Genomic DNA, 22,397 nt, shown 5'->3' with positions numbered 1-22,397 from the left:
AGTCAAAGGTTAAGGAGGCATGCTCTACCATGAAGGGGACATGACTGGGCAAGAGGCAGGGAGAAGAAAAAAACTGTACCAACAATGTAATCTGCCTAGCTACTGACACACGAAAAGAGAGATTTCACATTTTAAGATCCAGATTTGTGACTTTTCTTATTCATGGAAGGATCCATAAGCTTGGACCCACATCTTTGTCTGGCAACAATCAGCCAGCACTGAAGAAGGAGAGGCAGTTCAGTTCGGGCAGGAAGGGCTCCCCACAACTCACCATCATCATTGTCATAAGGATGACCCCTTTCTAGAGGTCAGGTGTTCTGAGGAAATGTTCCAGTATTCCCGAGATCTTTTCCACACTAAATTTCATCAAAAGTTCTGCAGGATGAATACCCAACTTTTGTAGCAACATGGACGGGACTGGAAGAGATTATGCTGAGTGAAATAAGTCAAGCAGAGAGAGTCAATTATCATATGGTTTCACTTATTTGTGGAGCATAACAAATAGCATGGAGGACAAGGGGCGTTAGAGAGGAGTAGGGAATTTGGGTAAATTGGAAGGGGAGGTGAACCATGAGAGACTATGGACCCTGAAAAACAGTCTGAGGGGTTTGAAGTGGCGGGGGGATGGGAGGTTGGGGTACCAGGTGGTGGGTATTATAGAGGGCACGGCTTGCATGGAGCACTGGGTGTGGTGAAAAAATAATGAATACTGTTTTTCTGAAAATAAATAAATTGGAAAAAAAAAGTTCTGCAAGAATTTGGATAACTTGAGTATTCAAGGATCCTCAAGTTTGTTACCATCTCCATCCCCAACACGTTTGCTGAGCATTGACTACGGAAAGCCCTGGCTGGCACTGTTAAGAATACACACAGATGGAAAGTGGGTGCTGGCAAGGATGTAGAGAGATCCGAACCCTTGTGCCCTGCTGGTGGGAATGGAGAATGGCACAGCACTGTGGGAAACAGAATGGCGCTTCCTCTGAAAATTAACCCTAGAATTATTATATGACCCAGCAGTTCCATTTCTGGGTACATACCCAAAATAAGTGAAAGCAGGCACTGTACAGATATTAGTACATTCATGTTCATAGCAACATTCTTCACAACAGCTGAGAGATGGAAACAACTCAAGTGTCCATCGATGAATGAATTGATAAACAAAATACGATATAAAATGAGCAAAGAAAAAAACAGCGATAAATCAAAAAACAGACTCTTAACTATAGAGAACAACTGTTGGTTACCAGAGGGGAGGTAGGTGGGGGAAATGGGTGATGGGGACTAATGAGTATACTTGTTGTTGTGAATACTGGGTGATACACAGAATTATTGAATTACTATATTGTACACCTGAAACTAATATAACTCTGTATGTTGACTATCCTGGAATTAACTTCTTTGAAATAAGAAAAAATAATAAAAACACATAACTTTTCAAAAATGTGATAGACACACAGTGGAGTATTATTCAGTCTTAGAAAGGAATGAAATTCCTATACACGCTACACCTTGGAAGAAACTTGAAGACTTGAAGACTATGCTAAGTGAAATCAGCTAGACACAAAAGATAAATAGTGTAGGATTCCACTTATAATAAGTACCTAGAATAGTCAAATCCACAGAAACAGAAAAAAGAACAATGGTTGCCAGGGGCTGAAAGGAGGGGAAAAAATGGAGAATTCCTATTTAATGGGCACACAGTTTCAGTGTAAGAGTGTGTGCGCCTGCAAGAGGGGGAGGGGCAGAGGGAGAGAATCTTCAAGCAGACTCCCCATTGAGAATAGAGCCCAATGCAGGGCTTGATCCCACAACCCATGAGACTGCAACCCACGAGATCACAACCTGAGCTGAATCCAAAAGTCAGATGCTTAATCGACTGAGCCACCCAGGCACCCCATAAGATAAAAAGTTCTAAAGATGAATGGTGGTGATGGTTGCAGAACAATGTGAACGTACTTAATGCCATCTAACTGCACACTTAAAAATGGCTAAAATGGGGGGCGCCTGGGTGGCTCAGTAGGTTAAGCCGCTGCCTTCGGCTCAGGCCATGATCTCAGGGTCCTGGGATCGAGTCCCATATCGGGCTCTCTGCTCAGCAGGGAGCCTGCTTCCCTCTCTCTCTCTCTGCCTGCCTCTCTACCTACTTGTGATCTCTCTCTATCAAATAAATAAATAAAAATCTTAAAAAAAAAAAGAAATGGCTAAAATGGTAAATTTCATGTCGTGTATTTTTTACCACAATAAAAAAAGAATATGCAAAAATAAATATGTCCAAAAAGCAGTTTAGCTTAGAAGAGAAAAACATACACATAAATTTCTAATATATAAGGGTGCCTGGGTTGCTCAGTTGGGTTAAGCCTCTGCCTTCAGCTCAGGTCATTGTCTCAGGCTCCTGGAATCAAGCCCCGCACAGGCTCTCTGCCTGATGACATTGAGGTGGAGAGAAATACCATCAGTCAATGATCCCTGTTTATCTCTCCAGACTATCTCCTATCATATGCCTGCAGGAGCCCTGTAGACCAAATGGTTTTACACTTCTCTCCTGAACAGTTCTTTAACTTTCTGCCTCTAGGTTTGTGCATCCCACCCTCTATTTCCATCCAAACTCTGCCCTTCCTTCACACCTCAGTTTAAACCACATTGGCCTCTCCCCATGCAGTAAAATCTGCAAAAACAACTAACTGGATACACTTCAGGCATTGGGAGTCAGACACATGCTAAACTGGAGGCAGGTGCACAGGTGCCCAAATCAAGCATGAGCAGAAAACTCTTTAACAAGACTATGGGGTCAGTGGGAACATCCAGTAAACAGCATTTCTCTTCCCCATCTGAATTCTAAAGAAATTGAGAACTAAGACAAGGAATCCAAGATGAAAACCAAAATTTTACTGTTAAGTGATAACTGAGGGAGCGGGGCACCTGACTCTCAACCTTGGGGTTGTGAGTTTGAGCCCCATGTTGGGTGTAGAGATTACTTAAATAAATAAAAGTTAAGTGATAACTGAGGGAAATGTAGTTGAAGGGGAAGTACTTTATATGAGGCTCTAGTGGACTTGCCAGCTATATCCCACGATGCAAGGCAGAGCTATCCAACTACCTATCAGCCCCCATCCTGGGAGGCCTCTGCCTATGAGGCTAGCAATAAGGGGCCCACCAAGGGAAAGTTCTGGACATGGAAGAGCTCAGTTTATAATTCCCAGATCAACAATCCAAAAAGTCATCACAAACATCATGATAAAAACTCCCAACAAAGTAGTTTAAGAGGGAACATACCTCAAAATAATAAAAAGCCTTATATGAAAAAGCCACAGTGAACTTCTACTCAATGGGAAAAAAACGAAAGTTTTCCCCCTTTGATTAAGGTCAGGAACAAGACAAAGATATTGACTCTGACCACTTCTATTCAACATAGTACTGGAAGTCCTAGCCACAGTAGTCAGAGAGCAAAAAGAAATAAAAGGCATCCAAATTGGTAAGGAAAGAGTAAAAGTTTCATTATTTGCAGATGACATGATACTATATAGAGAAAACCCTTAAAAACTCCACCAAAAAAACTGCTAGAACTGATAAACAAATTCAGTAGGGCAGGATCCAAAATCAATGTACAGAAATCTGTTGCATTTCTATACATTAATACTGAAGCAGCAGAAAGAGAAATTGAGAAAACAATCCCATTTACAGTTGCATCAAAAATAATAAAATACCTAGGAATAAAATTAATCAAAGAGATGAAAGACCTGTCCTCTGAAAACTATAAAACACCAAAGAAAGAAATTGAAGACCACACAAAGAGATGGAAAGACATTTCACACTCATGAATCGGAATAACAAGTATTGTTAACATATCTATACTACCCAAAGCAACTGCACATTTAACGCAATTCCTATCAGAATACCAACAGCATTTTTCACAGAACTAGAATACACAATCCTAAAATGTGTATGGAACCACAAAGTTCTCAAATAGCCAAAGCAATCTTTTTTTTTTCCTTTTTTTTTCCCCCAATTTATTTATTTTCAGAAAAACAGTATTCATTATTTTTTCACCACACCCAGTGCTCCATGCAAGCTGTGCCCTCCACAATACCCACCACCTGGTACCCCAACCTCCCACCCCCCCGCCACTTCAAACCCCTCAGACTGTTTTTCAGAGTCCATAGTCACTCATGGTTCACCTCCCCTTCCAATTTACCCAAATTCCCTATTCCTCTCTAACGCCCCTTGTCCTCCATGCTATTGGTTATGCTCCACAAATGAGTGAAACCATATGATAATTGACTCTCTCTGCTTGACTGATTTCACTCAGCATAATCTCTTCCAGTCCCGTCCATGTTGCTACAAAAGTTGGATATTCGTCCTTTCTGATGGAGGCATAATACTCCATAGTGTATATGGACCACATCTTCCTTATCCATTCATCCGTTGAAGGGCATCTTGGTTCTTTCCATAGTTTGGCGACTGTGGCCATTGCTGCTATAAACATTGGGGTACAGATGGCCCTTCTTTTCATGACATCTGTATCTTTGGGGTAAATACCCAGGAGTGCAATTGCAGGGTCGTAGGGAAGCTCTATTTTTAATTTCTTGAGGAATCTCCACACTGTTCTCCAAAGAGGCTGCACCAACTTGCATTCCCACCAACAGTGTAAGAGGGTTCCCCTTTCTCCACATCCTCTCCAACACATGTTGTTTCCTGTTTTGTTAATTTTGGCCATTCTAACTGGTGTAAGGTGATATCTCAATGTGGTTTTAATTTGAATCTCCCTGAGGGCTAATGATGATGAGCATTTTTTCATGTGTCTGATAGCCATTTGTATTTCTTGATTGGAGAAGTGTCTGTTCATATCTTCTGCCCATTTTTTGATGTGTTTGCCTGTTTCGTGTGGGTTGAGTTTGAGGAGTTCATTATAGATCCTGGATATCAACCTTTTGTCTCTACTGTCATTTGCAAATATCTTCTCCCATTCCGTGGGTTGCCTCTTTGTTTTTTTGACTGTTTCCTTTGCTGTGCAGAAGCTTTTGATTTTGATGAAGTCCCAGAAGTTTATTTTCGCTTTTGTTTCCTTTGTCTTTGGAGACGTATCTTGAAAGAAGTTGCTGTGGCTGAAATCAAAGAGATTACTGCCTATGTTCTCCTCTAGGATTCTGATGGATTCCTGTCTCACGTTGAGGTCTTTTATCCATTTTGAGTTGATCTTTGTGTATGGTGTAAGAGAATGGTCGAGTTTCATTCTTCTACATATAGCTGTCCAGTCTTTAAAAAGAAAAGCATTGTGGAGGCATCATAATTCTAGACTTCAAGTTATATTACAAAGTTGTAGTAATCAAAAGAGCATGGTACTAGAAAAAGTAATAGACACATAAATCAATAGAAAAGAATAGAAAATCCAGAAATAAACCCCACAATTATGTGGCCAACTAATCTTTAATAAAGCCAGAAAGACTATTGAATGAGAAAAAGTCTCTTCAACAAACGGTGTTGGGAAAACAACTACAGGCAAAAGAATGAAAACCAGACCACTTTCTTACACCAAACACACAAATAAACTCACAATGGATTAAAGACCTAAATGGAGACCTGAAAGCCCAAAAATCCTAGACAAGAGCACAGGCACTAATTTCTCTAACATCAGCTGTAACATCTAGATATCTCCTAACTCAAGGGAAATAAAAGCAAAAATAAACTTTTGGGACTTCATCAAAATAAAAAACTTCTGCACAGTGAAGGAAACAATCAACAAAACTAAAAGGCAACCTACTCTATGGGAGAAGATGTTTGTAAATGACAATTCTGATAAAAGGTTAGCCTCTAAAATATATAAAGAAGTGATACAACTCAACATCCCAAAAATGAATAATCCAATTAAAAATGGGCAGAAGACATGAATAGACATTTTTCCAAAGAGGATATCCAGATGACCAACAGATACATGAGAAGATGCTCCACATCACTAACATCAAGGAAATGTAAATCAAAACCATAATGAGATAGCACCTCACACTGGTCAAAATGGCTAAACTTAAAAGCGCAAGAAACAATGGGATTAGTGAGGATGTGGAGAAAAAGGAACCCTTGTGTACTGTTGGTGGGAATGCAAACTGGTACAGCCACTTGGAAAACAATATGGAGGTTCCTCAAAAAGTTAGAAATAAAACTACCCTATGATCCAGTAATCACTCTCTTAGTATTCACTCAAAAATTACAAAAACACTAATTCAAAGGGGATACATGCACCCCTATGTTTACAGCAGCATTATTTACAATAACCAAATTATGGAAGCAGCTCCAGTGTTCACTGATAGATGAATGGATAAAGAAGTTGTGGTATATGTATGCAATGGAATATTACTCACCCATAAAAATGAAATCCTGCCATTTGCAACAACATGGATGGAGCTAAGAATATAGTGAAATAATGAATAAATGAAAGTGAAAATAAAGTGAAATAAATCACTCAGAGAAAGACAAATATCATACGGTTTCATCCATACACAGAATTTAAGAAACAAAACAGATGAGCAAAGGAAAGAGACAGACAGAAAGAGAAAGAGATACCAACCAAGAAACAGACTCAACTATAGAAAAAAACAGATGGTTACCTTTGGGGACATGGTGGAGAGATGGGTGAAGTAAGTGAAGCAGATGAAGAGTACACTGATCATAATGGCACCAAGTGATGCATGGAAATATTGAATCACTCTATTGTACACATGAAAATAATAACACTATACTGTAATATAGTGGAATATAATATAATACCCATACTGGAATTAAAATAAAAACACCTTTTAAAATTATTCAGGAAATTAGGGTACTTGCAAATTTTTTGTAATTGGGAATGTTTAAAATAAAAATAAAATCAAAACAAGTAAAACCAAAAAAAGTCAACCCATCCATGTGAGTAAAGAGGTGAAGAGAGGCCAGAGGTGATCTAGGGAGAAGTTGCTTTAGGGGAAAAGAACAGCTCTGTCCTCTAGTAAATGATAGCTCAGAAGGGGTGGGTGTGGAAGGGGCAAGTTCAGAAGTGCCTGACCAGTGGAGCACGATTTTGCCCAACAGTCTCCTCCATGCTTCATTTTCTCCTCTGTCCCCCTCAAGTTTTGTTAGACAACTCAAGTTCACAACTCACACTGAGGGACGCTCTTAGCTGTCCTCACTCCTTCCCAAGCCTTCCTGCTCTGGCAGCACCATTACTCCCTCTGTCGTTTAGCTTTGTGGCCTGTAAACGAAGAAACACTGAACGTTGTAAATGTCGAAACCGGCTAGCTTGAGTTTTATTAAATAATCTAGAAAACAATAATTCATTTTTCCCAAAGGGTACAGACTAAGGGGCTGTCAGAATCAACTGGTCAGCAGAAACTAGAGGTTTAAACAGGAAAGAGGTTGTAAATAAGAAATGTGAACATAAGCACTGAATCCAACACTGCCCAATAAAATTTTCTGAGATAATGAAAATGTTCTGTGTCTTTGCCATCCAAAGCAGTAGCTGCTAGCCATCCATAGCTGTGGGGCTATAGACTTATGGTTGGTATGACTGAAGAACTGGATTAATTTTATTTACTTACAATGAATTTAACTATTTTTTAAGATTTTACTTATTCATTCATTTACTTATTATTCAGAGAGAGAGAGAGAGAACGGGCAGAGGGAGAGAAAGAGAGAACCTCAAGCAGACTCTATGCCGATCATGTGGAGCCCCTCTAGAGGCTCGATCTCACCACTCTGAGCCAAAACCAAGAGTCAGATGCTTAACTGCCTGAGCCACCCAGGTGCCCCTACAATTAATTTAAATTTAAATAATCACATACGATTTCGCACTGGCATCCTGGAAAACCACCTCAGTATTTTCCTAACCACCATAAGGAAATAACACGGGCATCTAGTGGTTGCTGCCCCTGAATTTAATTGCTGAATTACACCAGACTCATATAAAAATCCCCAATAACTCACTCAAGGCTATCATACATGTGGAACAGAGACCAGCTGGTGGGATCTGGTCCACATGAAGCCACCCCATTTTGGGACAAAACTGAAGGCATGAAGACACACATATATACTTAAAATCGTCCTGTTATATTTATGTTTTACTAGGACATAAACATGCCCAAGTGGGTGATTCCTGGGCAATTTCTGAGTTAAATTCTATAAGGTACAATTTTCTATAAAGCCCACATTTAGCTCCTTCTCACAGCCCATCCAAATTGTCCCTGATGGATAAAAAGATGTCTTAGTTATCCATTGCTGCAATAATGCTGTGTAACAAACCACGCCCAATCTCCCTGGCTTAAAGCAGTAAGCATTTCTTCAGCTTGTGAGTTAATGGATCAGCAATTTGGGCTAGATTCAGTTGAGTGATTCTTCTCTCTCCTCTGGGCTCACTCACATCTGGCAGTTTGTCTGTCAACTGCTGTGCTTGTGCCATCTGACACTCATTCTCCAATGGGCTAACCTTGGCACATAGTCATAGGGGAAGCAGAACATGAACAATCCCAACTATGTCACTACTTTTCCAGCTTCCGTTTGCACCCACTGGCCAAAGAACAACACATGGGCATACCCAAAGTCATAGTGGGAGGGCACATACTACATGGCAAAGGGTGTCATTATGGACACAATGTATGCATACCCCCAGAATTCATATGGCAAAACTTTCCCCCCATAATGTGGTACTATTAAGAGGAGGTGCCTTTGGGCATTAAAGAGGATTAGATGAGGTCATGAGGGTGGAGCCGCGTAAATGGGATTAGTGCCCTTATAGAGTCACAAGACAGCTTGTTTCCCCTCTGTGCTCTCCCCCATATGAGGTTAAAATGAGAAGCTGGCCGTCTGCAACCCAGAAGTGGGTTCTTACCAGAGCTGTCACCATGCTGCCATCCTGCTCTTGGGAACTCTGGCCTTCAGAACAGAGAAAAATAAATTCTTTTATTTGTTATGTGTAAGCCATCCAGGATGGTATTTTTGTTACAGCAGCCCAAGCTAGGACAGGTGTAGACACAGGAAAGGGTAAAGATCAATAGTACAATTAATCTACTGCACCACAGGAGGACAGTGTTAAGCCCTGGAAGCCTTTCTTTCTGGGAAAAAAAAAAATCAACTGAATGACACCAAACTCACCTACAAATGTATTCTTAAAGTCCCAGTAACTTATTTAAGACTTCTAAACATAAAGAACAGAGATCACCCGCTTCCTCCATAATCCCTTCCTCCATAGCCATCACTTTAAGGGCACTCTATTTTAAGAGGAAGCTAAATAAAGGTCCAAAGACATGCAAAGACCTAAAATAGGATACTTATATTTCTCTTTTAATATACCATATGCGTGCTCAAGTGGCAACTTTTTTTTTAATTAGGTAAAATGTGCTAAGTTTTACCTGCCCATAAATTAGTGAAATTGATTTGAACAATCAAAAGACACACAGATAGTTTGAGATGAGTGAAGCACTTTTCCAATGACATTGACGTTACACAAAATATTTTTTTAGAATACCTCTTTTACAGCTGCTGTCAGAAACTAGAGACACATTCACCTACTGCCCCAAAGCATTCAGAATCCTTTGAGTTACACTCGCCCAAAACAGCCACAACTCAGGGACTTAAACAGGAAAGGGAATTATCATCTCTGCCCTGAGGCAGGGCAAGAGGGACCACCCACTGGGCATGCTCCGGACTGAGGGGCTTCCCAGGACACTGGACCTTTATTCAGTGCTGAAACAGACCAGGCAACCAAGGATAAGGGTTGGTTTCTTGAGCAGCTCAGTGAGCTTTCATGGGCCAAGGTCCTTCCTTCCATCTTCCTGCAACATGTCCTCCTAAGGCCAGTGTCCCTTGTGGAAGAATTAGTTGTGGGCAACATCTAGTAGAACAACAACAAAAAGCCATATCTCTTTATCCAAAGGGTCTATTCTTTAGAAGTACTTCAGTGACTTCTCCTCCATCTCATGGGCTAGGACTGGGTCCATTACCCTTAGCAACACTATCTTAGGTTCCTCAAGTCACCTCTGAGGCTGGGCTCAGCCAGCTCTCCCTGAATCACCTAGCTGCGGGAAGGACTGTGAATCTTGGAACCAAGTCCAGCTGCTGGGGGGAGGGGGGTCAGAGAGAAGAACCAGCAGTGAATGCTGCACATCCTCTGTGGTGGGACATCCACTCAGGATTCAATTAGATGCAGGAACATCAAGAATAACACGGAATATGGGATGTGTGATACAGCTCTGGGAAGGAGCTGGTTGCACAGCTTATGCACAGCTGTTGTACAGCTGTTGCTTCTGTGTCTGGTGCCCAGCAGGCAGGCAGCCCGGCTGGCAGCCTGGCCCAGAAGTCAGAGAAGTTGATGGCGTTCCGAGGAAGCTGACGTTGCTGCAGGCCCGCCGCCTGCCCAGTTGTCAGAGGGGCTGCAGGAGTGCTACAACTGCCTGCTATCCCCCGCCCACCGGTGAGCCAAGTGCCGGCGCCAACCCCAAGACCAGCAACAGCACGTGCGCCCCCAAACCCTCCTTTCAAGGGTGAAAGAACTGCAGTGTTGTGTCACTTCCGTCTTCTCAGGAGCACGAGTCTCCTGGTCGCCGCTAAACCCGGAAGTCTGCAGGGAAGGGAATTCTGGGAAGTGTAGTTCCAGCTTAGCTAAACTGGCACGGAACAAAGCCGGGAGCCAGCCACACTAAGTGTGGCTTTAATTCTTTTTTTTTTTTTTTTTTTTTTTTTTTTAGTTAAATTAGTCAACTCTTCAAGCTAAGTCTAAGGGATAAAGTGGTGAAATAGGCTGAGAACTGGCTTTTAGGTACCATAGAGGAAAACTGTCATTTTATTCTCATTTTCTTAAATTTTTTTCCTACTCACTGCTATGGAACCGGAGTAGAGCAAAGTAAGAAAGACAACTCTCCAAGTCTTTCACTCATTCCCAGTAAACAACAGTTTGGACATACTGTTGTGAGTCCTGGGAAGGATAAACTGCTGATGACCCCTTGGGGAAAAGCCAGATGCCAATTAATCCTAAAAGCTCAGTCAGCCCCTACATTTTATTCAGCTCAGTAAATCAAAGGCACTGTGCCCATGGGACAAGTCTCAATAAATTCCCTCAGCAGTTTTGAAAGATTTATCATTTTAAAGGGGGGGGGGATGTGAATACCAAAGGACCAGATCTCTGACAGACAGCATGAGAGATGCCTTTTTCCGGAGGATTTTTGGTTTACTTAACAGTGGTTACTATAACTGTATACACCATACAGAAGCCCCAAACCTTACCGTAAAGAGAGTTTACAAATATCTTGTCTAATTATTCATTTTAAAATGAGGACCATTACTGATAGATACAAATATAAAAAATATTACACCAAATAGAAGCTGGACACAGAAGATTACATAGTGCATAGTTCCATTTATATACTAACCCAGAAAAAACTAATCTATAGTAGAAAAAAATTAGTCTTTATCCTGGGGTATGAGGGTGGTATTAACAGAGAAGGAACATGAAGAAACTTTCATGGGTGATGGGTACATGCCTTTGTCAAAATTCACCATCAGGGTGATGTCCACTGATGTCTGCAACTTACTTCAAAATGCATCCAAAAAATAAGATGGCCTGAAGGATGTAAAAAAGAATGGATAGACAGACACAAAACAAAATAAATACAGCAAAATGTTAATTGTAGAATCTAGGCAGTGGTCCTATGGGTATTCATAGTTCAGCCCAGGATTGAGTCATAAAGAGATGTCAACATACTGACTAGGAAAGAGATGGGAATGAAGCCAATAGAAGAGGATTCATAAAAGTTACAATGAAGAGGAAAATATCAACTCACAGGCCAGACGTTCAAAACACATAGTGTGGTTCAGTCTTCTTTTTCAAATATATGAAATATAATCACCCCACTGAATTCAGCTCCTCACGCAGTTACGAGATACATGCTATATGACTACCCCAAGCAGAGCACTTCTGCAAATTTTGTCACTAAGTATCTCTCTCTACCTCCTTTCAATGGGCCTGTATCAGTCAGCTATAACATAATGTGCTACATAACAAACCACCACAAAACTCAGTGGCTCACAACAATAAGCAATTGTCTCTTGCTTACATGTTTGTGGAGAGGCTAGAGATTGGCTGGTCTAGGGTGGGCTCAGTTAGACTAAGTTCCACAGACTCATCCACGTGTCTCACCTTCCTTGACCAGCAGGCTCCCTGAGGCATGTTCTTCCCATGATAATGACTGAAATGAATGAAGAAAGTGAGACCTCCTGCACAAGTACATTTTAAGACTTTGCTCACATGATCTCTTTTAAAATTCCATTAGGCTAAAGCAAGTAACACAATTAAGCTAAATAATCATAGGACCCTATACACCCAGATCTGGAAATGACGGATTCACCTCTACCTCTTTCCTGATCACTGAAAGAGATTGTGGCGCTTCTTTGGTCCCGGTCTCTAGGGACATGAGCTACAACCCTCTTCCTGAAACCTCTCTCTGCTTGGATGGCGTCTCCATGTCTTCCACCATACGGCAAAAACAAATCTGGAGTCTGTAATGATACTAATTCCCATGAACTGGTCTATTTTGCCTCTTCAGCTTCCCTCAAGGTAGAATCCCAAGGGAACAATTACAAACATCTGGCCAAGAGAAGGCATACAGGGGGCTTGTTTTCCTGTTTTAAGAGAAGTCAATTAGAGTTTCAATTTCCACTGTTAAATGTCACCTTTTTACAACATCCTGGAGGGAGAGTTGGCAGCCCTGTTGTTTGGGGAATAAAAACTCTTTCAAGGAAAGGTTTATTGTCTAAAAAGACACGGAAGCGCCCAGAGATTAAAGGACCCTCTCAGGCTGTCTGAATTTCCCAGAGCTCTCAGTTTCTATTTTGAGCTGAACATTTGGCTTCCCTTGTAGCCTCAAGTGAGTCTTTTTAGCCTCTCTGCACCATTTTCTACAGTTTGCAAAAAGGGATAATAAGACTTGCTGCTGGGTAATGCATATGAAGTGCACTGAGATGCTCAGAGGGAAGGTAGGCTTCTCAAGGGGAAAGCTGTCAGCCTGTTTCCTCCTGATCTCTGGATATTTTCAGTGTCTGGGACCCCCATTAGAGCATCTGGTCCTTTCTCAGAGAAGTTAGATGAAAGCCAGAATAAGTGGAGCAGAGAGGATTCCTTCTCTTGCCTCTGCTGCAAAGGAGATATGTCAAGTTGAGTGATGAACGATTACTATTCTTCACTTGCTAACACTTTGTACCCTATTTTCAAATTAAGGAGCACATTGTTGGCACGCCTGAAAGGTTAAACACTCCCCCTTCATTGCTGCAGTCACTAATTGGTGTTTTATCACAATTTCTGTGGAGGGAACATTTTGTCTGCAAACCCTTCCTCCACAGAGCTGGGTGAGACTTTGAGAGCATCTCGAGTTTCTAAAGTTAGATCGTAAATCACTCTCCTGCTTGTAGGGTAGTACTCTGCACCTAAAAAGACCCCATCTGTTAATGGTCTACAACTTGGTTTGAAATACATCAAAAAAATAAGATGGAGTGACACGTTTTCTAAAAATTCTTTTTAAAAGTCCTTTGCAAAATTCCTCCCTTTTTCTTCCTCTCCTGGTATTTCACCCTCATCTATAGAATAGGAACTTTGCATCTTCCAAAGTATGAGGAGGCAAGAAGGTGGGCAACTGGAACTCTCATAATCCTACCAGCAGGAGTGCCCAGCTGTTCCACTTTGGAAAACAGTTTCAGTATCTAAAATTCCTAGGCATTTTTCTTGGGTGTAACTCTAGAAGTGGAATCACTGGGCCCCAGGGGATATTTCTAGGGATATATCAACCAGAAATAACTGCATATTTTCACAAAAGGCACATATAACAATGTTTCAAATCAGCTAAATCTGGCAACTACACATACGCCCATCATGGGCATAAAATGGAAATAAATTACACGATATTCAGAGTAGGATATTACAGCAATGAAAATTAACAGTATAAATCTATACACAACATGGTGAACCTTACAGTCATAATTGTGAGCAAAAGAAGCCAGACCAAGATTCCATAGAGCTTCAGGGAGCTGGTAATTTTCTAATTCTTGATCCAGATGCTGATTACCTGAATGTTTTCAATTTGTGAAAATGTATTGAACTGTACACTTATGATTTGCTCTTCTCTATACACACATTATGCTTCAAAACAAAGTTTAAGAAATATTTGCATAAAGGAAAATTGCAAAAAAAAAAATCAGAATGGAAAGTATTGGGGAAACCTTCCACCTAATCTTCTGTCCACTCCCTTCTCACTCTTCACTGACTGCTGGAGAGGAGGGAGGAGCCACAACCACCCACAGCCTGGGTGGCCCTTAAGTCCCAGTTCCCGAGCCCTGCTCTGATCCCTCTGTCTTGACTGCCATGACCTGAAAGAAAGAGGCAACAATTCTCCTTTTGTGTGGCCAGGCCAGTTGACCTCTCTGCAGCCCCATGGGCAACCCAGGTCTCTCCTGAAGGGAAGAAGCAGGAATCCTGTCTGGCCATAGGCCAAACCACATTCTCTGGTCCAGTGCTGCCAGCAAAGAAGTGCTCTTCTGACCTCTAATTCCCATGCTTGCATCTATTTCTCAACTGATTCCAAAGATGGAAGGGGACAAGGCATGATTAATTATCAGTCATTAAACCTCGACCACCTCTTTCCCAGCAGTTAAGAAATGAAGCCAAGAATAAATGAGTTGCTTTTCTTATATGGGACACAGGACCAGAGTCTGTGAGTTCCTAATGGTGCTGAGGAAACGATGACTGCCCCTTTGAAACAATACCAACTGGGTAATTAGTAAAGAAGAATGAGAGTATCTAATTTCCTTTACATAATGTTTCCTCACATAACTGAAGAAACTGCTTTTCTGGGTGCCACTTGGGGTGGGGATTTAGGATGGTTTAAAGAAATGATTCCTTTGCTGAGTTAGACATCACAATCACTGACTGCTATGGATGGGAAATGTGGTCATGATAAGTTTCTTCCTCCCAGCAAGAACTGGGGGTTATTTCTCCATCCCTACAATCTGGGCATGCCCATGTGACCTATTTTAGACAATAGGATGTACCAAACATAAGAAAGCAGAAGCTTCCAAAGTGCTGCACAATTGGACATGCCCTCTCCTGCTATTAGAACCCTTCCACCACCATGCGAGGAAGGCGGGGCTAGCCTTTTGGAGGATGAGAGACCACATGGGAAACCATGAGGTTTCCTACCATTCCAGCCAAGGCCCAGAAATAAAAGTGAGAACATCCTAGACTATCCAGCCCTAGGTGAGTTTCCCACATGAAAAGAGCCACCTAGACAACCCATAGAATCTTGAGAAATTAAAAATGTGTCCACAACAAAAACCTAATAAAATGACCAAAATCCCAAACACTGATGACACCAAATGCTGGCAATGATGTGGAGCAACAGGAACTCTCGTTCATTAATGGTGGAAATGCAAACTAGGATAGCTACTTTAGATAACAGTTTGGCAGTTTCTTTTAAAACTAAACATATTCTTACCATATGATCCAACAATTGTGTTCCCTGGTATTTACCCAAATGAACCGAAAAATTTTGTCCACACAAAAACCTACATATGGATATTTATAGCAGCTTTATTCATAATTGTCATAACTTGCAAGCAACCAAGATGTCCTTCAGTGGGTGAGTGGACAAATCACCTGTGGTCCTAGGCAGTAAAATACTACTCAGGGATTAAAAAGAAATGAGCTATCAAGCCATGAAAAGATATTGAGGAAAATTAAATACATATTACTAAGTGAAAGAAGCCAACCTGAAAAGGTGAAATACTGTGCAATCCCAATGATATGACATTCTGGAAAAGGTAAAACTTTGGACACAGTGAAAAGACCAGTGGTTGTCAGGGGTTGCAGGTGGGAGGGAGGGATGAATAAGTGGAACATGGAATTTTAGGGCAGTGAAACTACTCTGTAAGATACCATAATGGTGGACACATCACTATACATTTTTCCAACCTCTCAGAACATACAACACCGAGACTGAACCTTAATGTAACCTATGGACTTTGGATGGTAATGATGTCTCAATGTAGGTTTCTCAATTGTAACAAATGTAACCCTTTGGAGGAGGATATTGACAGTGGGGGAGGCTGTGCATGGGAGAGTGGGTAGGAGTGCATGGGAAATCTTTTTACATTCCATGTAATTTTTCTGTGAACCTAAAACTGCTCTAAAAAATTAAAGTGTATCAAAAATATTGGTTATATGATGCCACTTGGTTTTGGGGGTGGCTTGTTACATAGCAAAAGCTAACTTACACACTGGGTCAAATCTTGAGTGGGGTAGGGAACCAAAAGGAAATCAAATCTGTCACCTCAGAATCACATATGAAAATGAAAAAATAATAATACAGCAGTCATAGAATTCAGGAGCGAGTTACAGAGTTACACCTATAGTCACACCTATAGTATGGCACATCAGTCAAAGCCAGACAACAGGCTGGGTCTGATATCTTATAAGAACAATACACTTTACAGGCCCCACTGTGTGCTGTTTTAGTTTCTTCCTTATTGTCAAGGGAAGGGATTCCCTGCACTGAAGCCTGACAGCAAAATTCCTATTTCTAGAAGCCTCAAAACTGGACTACAAGATAATGAATGCAATTCCTATATCTACTTCCCAAGGGGCAAAGAGTTTGAGATGCTTCAACCTGAGCAGTTCAGCACATGCCAGTCTATCTACAGTCACTGGATTCCATAGAGTCCAGTCATCAGCACCAAGGAGGAAAGAGAAGGTGACAGGAAGTTTTGAAATAATGGACTATGCAGAAATAATTTATTTGAAATGAGTGAACTCACTCCCTTCCCCCCTACCTTGCTCTCTATCTATGCCCCCAGCACACACATACCCATGAACACAACACAACATTGGACTCTGTAGTCTCTATAAAAGACCCTGACACAGATAACTAAGTATTTCTGTGGATATCATGGATCATGTGTCATGAGCATTGCCCTAGAAGGTGAAATGAAAAACTTCCCTGCAGATGCAAAACCGAAGTTGGGTCCTGAGGTCAGATTCTGACCTCAGTAAGACTTGGATCATGGCCGGCATGCAAGTGAAAATCCTCACCCAGATCTGCCACAGACTTTAGGAGTCAGGGAGGATGCCTGGAGATGGGGTGGGGAGAAGGAGCACAGCTCACGAACAGAGGAAGCCAGCAATGGTTTCAAATTAGCACAGCCTCCTGAATTGATAAGAATTCCATCAAGGCCATTAATTAGCTGCTAACCATAGGCCTCTTGTCCTTCAATGTGCCTCCTAACTCAACATGAAGATAACAACTAAGTTACAGATTGATCCTGAGACTGAACTTTGGTACCTGAGCCCTTTTATTCAGAGTCTCCTCCTTGAGTTGTATTCAAAAAACAATTCAGGGTGTGAAAAAACCTGTCCTGGGCTGATGAGGAGACAGTTCTGTCCCCAGTCCATCTACCCACCTGGGGAGAAGACAGGAACAATTAGGGAAGCTATGTTTATAAATTTGGAGAGGTGTTTCTAGTTTAAGGCAAACAATACCTTGAAGACTTGCCTTAATTCTTGATCCACCACAATGTAAGTCGGTAAAAGAAAGAAGGTGTACTCTAAAGACCTAGCCAGTGTTAATAAGAAATATTCTTTTTTAACTGCGATGTAAGGCGTGTGTGGGTGGGTATGTGTGTTATCTTACCTTCTATTCAAAGTCACATTATTATATTGGAACATTTTTTAAAATTATACTGTTTCTTTTACCAACATCAATCAAGTGTGACAAAAGCAGGTGCTGGCAAGGAAAGAGAGCAGTTGAGAGTCTCACACACTGTTGGTGAATGTTCCAAATGGTTCAGGGCTATTTTTTTAAGGATTTTATTTATTTACTTACTTAAGAGAGAGAAAAAGAATGCAAGCAGAGGAAGGGTCAGAGGCAGAGGGAGAGGCAGAGAATTTCAAGCAAACTCTGCACTGAGCATAGAGCCCTACATACTGAGGCTTTATTTTACAACCCTGAGATCATGACCTGAGCCAAAACCAAAAGTTGGACACTCAACCGAGGCCCCAGGTATCCCTGTTCAGGGTCTTTCCTCCTCAAAGAGTCTGTTGTCAATATCTATACTATAGCACTGGTGGAGATAGGGAGTATTTATATCAGGCATGTTCTTGGTTGAAGACTACAGAATCTACTTTATTTTTTTTATTTATTTTATTTGACAGATAGAGATCACAAGTAGGCAGAGAGGCAGGCAGAGAGGGAGGGAGGAGGAAGCAGGCTCCTTGCTGAGCAGAGAGCCCAATGCGGGGCTCGATCCCAGGACCCTGGGATCACAACCTGAGCCGAAGGCAGAGGCTTTAACCCACTGAGCCACCCAGGTGCCCCCAGAATCTACTTTAACAAGCAAGAAAAGTCTTATTCTATTAGGTATTGCACAAAATTTCCAATTCTAAGAGCTAAGCTTGGGTGCTACAATGCTAGGAGATATGTTTAAGCCTCCCCAGAGGAATATTCCAGCAGAAACTCCACGGCTCCCAACAGGCGCAGCCTGTGACCCTAGAGGACTGGAAAGAAGAAGATCCTATGCTGCCCTTAAGGAACCAAATGCCCCAACACAAGGTGTGGCACCCATGTGGCTCCCATAGGGCCCCACCACTCACATCACCCCTTCTGCCTCCCTTGTCTCATGAGGAAAGGCCCACTTGGTGGAAGTCAATCAAGCATGGCTCCCCAGCTGCACAGTAGTTTGGAAAATGTCATTTACACCTTTCCAGACTCTACAGTTCAGGGGAGACATGCATAAGGGGATTGAAGCAGATGCCAAGCGAGCCACAATGTGATATCTGCCATAGCACATTTTGGAAGGAAGAGCAGGTTGAGCCCAGTAGATCTGGGTAGAGGATTCCTATAGGAAATGGAAAATGGGCAATAGTGAAGGCTTAGATCAAGGGGTCCCCTGCAGGGAGATGGGGACTAAAAGGGTTCAGAGAGGACACTGAGAACAAAGAGAGTGAATGATAGAAACTTAGGGAACACTTGCATTTAAGACATTAGGTGCAGTGGGACCAAAGTTAATCTAAGATTACATGTAGCAGAAAGGAGGAAAAAAATGTTTTTTAACTATTGTTTTCCTTCTTGGGGACAGGATGAGGAGAGGGGAAGCTAAGGCACTGACATAGAATGATGTTGTTCATACAGAGGTCACTGTCAGGCCCAACAGAGCTAAATAAGTACCCACAGGGAATGGTCAGGAAGCACAGCTGACACTTCTGCCCACCTAGGTCCTCTCCCACTTTTCACACAGGTCCTCCAAATGGCACAAAGACCAGAAAAATAAAATTTTAGCTGGAACTAAGTTATTCCAGTGGTGGTTCCCGACAAAGGGAACCCTGCTTCAGAGACCCTCCCGGCCCCCACCCAGAGCTGCTCTCTTTCTATCACCTTTGAGGGCTCATTGTAAAACCCTTCCATCAGGTCAGTGAACTTCCTGAAGCCCTCCTGCTATGTCTGTTCTGTTTAAGTTAACTAGAGTCTGTTTTTGTTTGCCACCAAAGAACACTAGCTGCTGATATGTACGTGCTGTAGTAGAGAGAAGCTTGCTTTTTCCCTATTGGGGCATGTTTTGGTTAATCCTCATTCAGAAGATTATAGAGTGTGGTAGATCATTATAATAATGGCCCCCAGTTGGTCCAGTGCCCCAATGGCACACTGATACGCCTCCCATCAAGACTCCATCCTTGGAGTCTATTTCTCTGTCCCTCTTGAATCGAGGCTGGCTTTATGACTTACTTTGACCAAGAGAATATCATGGATGTGAAGCTGTGTGGTTTCATGAGTCTAGGCCTGATGGGGCCTTGAAGCTTCCACCTTTACCTTCTTGGAATCCTGAGACCACCATGCTGTGAGGAAGCCTACTGAAGGATTTCTTATCCTTTCTTTTATTATTGAAATCCACTTGGAGGAAAACCAAGGTGTCCTGCTAACACCCAGAGAGTGAGGGCATCTTGGCTTTTCAGGCATGGTATAGTCATCAGTTATCTGCTCATCTCACATGAGCCCAAGTGAGACCAGCAGAAAAACTGCCAGGACTGATGACCCATAGAAATATAAGTAATAATAAATGGTACTTTTTTAAGCCACTAGGGTTTAGAGTGGCTTATAACACAGTGGTAGACAACTGATCGGTGGGGGGAAAAAAGGAGCACAGGACTCTGAAGGCTTTGAAACACTCTGGCACCTGTAAAAGCAACATCATGTGTGGAGCTCAAAGTGGGTGTATATGCATGGAGAAGGAAGCTGAAATGGATCCAGCTACAAGAAGCAGTCAAACATTACTGTGCACATCTGCCCCTGGAAGAGGCCAGCTGACAGTACCACTAAACTCCTGGCCCAGCTTGGGAAGTGACAGGGCAGAGGCCAGAGGCCCTGGCAATACCAGGAGGCATGAGACTTGGATTCTAGTCCTGGACCTGCTGCTGCCTTGCTTGGAGAAGACACTTAACCTTCCAGTTGCTTCATCCCCCAAATGGGTATTATCACTTTCCCTGCCTACATCACAAGCTTAGAAGAGTAAATGAGATAATGAATGTAAAAGCCCTAAATAAACTTAAGAGCCAAATGGCTATGGCCAGCTACTCCTGGAACATCCAGATATCACTGGATCCTAATTTGTTCTCAGAATATTAGCAGACATGCAAATAGTTGCCAACCACAACATTAGCAGGGCTTCTGCCAATAGGCAGGAGGCCAATTCTATCTCTTGGGGCTGCTCCATGGCAAACGTATGACTTTGTTGATACATATTTATAACCAGCTTACTACCCCCCCCCGCCCTTAGAGTACCTGGAAAATGTCTAATGTCCATGCTGGTCACATGGGCAGCCTTGAACTTTCTTCTATCTTGCTTTCCAAAAACCAAGAGCAACACTCTGGCCCCATTGTTCATGAGACTGTACTGAGGGTCTCCAAATCTCTTCCTTATTTAACTGTTAGCCATGCCTCCATTACATCAATTCCTCCCCCTTCCTGCCCCTAAAACCATAGTTTTCCCTTATGACCTCTTATTAGCTATTGATAGATCTGATTTTCTCTTTCAATCCATTCTAAGTTCTTTTCAGTCTCCTTTGAACATTGTTTTTTCCTCTTCCTGGATTCATGATTTGCTCAGCCTGATGGCAGCCCCATCTCCTTTAGGAATCAACAAATGGCCACACCTTATTCATAACCTTATCCTTCTTCCTCAGCTCTTCCATCTATTCTACCCCTACAGGATGCCATTATATGATCTCCTAAGTTTCTCCTGTCAGGGTAGCATAGACATTTTAACAATATTTGTTCTTCTAATCCATGAGCATGGCAAGTTTTTCCATTTCTTCGTGTCTTCCTCAATTTCTTTCATACATGTTCTTCAGTTTGCAGAGTATAAATCTTTTACCTCTTTGGTTGGGTTTATTCCTAGATATTTTATGGTTTGAGGTGCAATTGTAAATGGGATTGATTATTTGATTTCTCTTTCTACTTCTTCATTGTTGGTGTGAGAAATGCAAAAGACTTCTGGGCATGAATTTTATATCCTGCAAATTTGCTGAATTCCTGTTATCAGTTCTAGCAGTTTTTTTGGTGGAGTCTTTTAGATATTCTACACAGAGTATCATGTCATCTGCAAAGAGTGAAATTTTAACTTCTTCTTTGCTGATTTGGAAGCTTTTTATTTGTTGTTGTTGTTGTTGTTGTTGTTGTCGTCTGATTGCTGAGGCTAGGACTTCCACTACTATGTTGAACAACAGTGGTAAGGGTGGACATCCCTGTCATGTTCTTGACCTTAGGGGGAAACCTTTCAGTTTTTTTCCCACTGAGAATTTTAGCTGTGGGTCTGTCATACATGGCCTTTATGATGTTGAGGCACATTTCTTTTATCCCTACTTTGTTGAGGGTTTTTATTAAGAAAGGCTGCTGTATTTTGTCAAATGCTTTTTATGCATCTATTGAGAGGATCATATGGTTCTTATCCCTTCTTTTATTAATGAAATCCACGGTTCTTTAATAATACTCTACCACACCACCATCATCACAGCCACGCATCCATTATTGCAAGTTTAAAGTTCAGGCCTCTGCAGTCCAGTTAAAAAGTTCACTCATCCTGGCCTGTACATGTTTCTGGGTGCAGTTTCTTCAACCTCCAGAGGAGAAAATGCTTCCATTTAACTTGAGGTCACTTTCTACCAGGCAAATGAACACTGCTCCTCCATTTGCAAATCCGGTGGTTTTAAAACATGGCTCTAAAATTCTTTGATACTCCCTTCATGGAGAGTGGGTGGGAGAGCATTTCTCCTTTCTTGACTTTAGGTGGTCTTGTGACTGCCTAGACCAATAAACAAAATCATAAATGATGCTGTGTCACTTCCAAGACTG

This window comes from Neovison vison, chromosome 8 (assembly GCF_020171115.1).
Source record: "Neovison vison isolate M4711 chromosome 8, ASM_NN_V1, whole genome shotgun sequence".
Taxonomy (NCBI): domain Eukaryota; kingdom Metazoa; phylum Chordata; class Mammalia; order Carnivora; family Mustelidae; genus Neogale; species Neogale vison.
The sequence above is the reverse complement of the archived record's forward strand: the minus strand, read 5'-3'. Positions refer to the sequence as shown.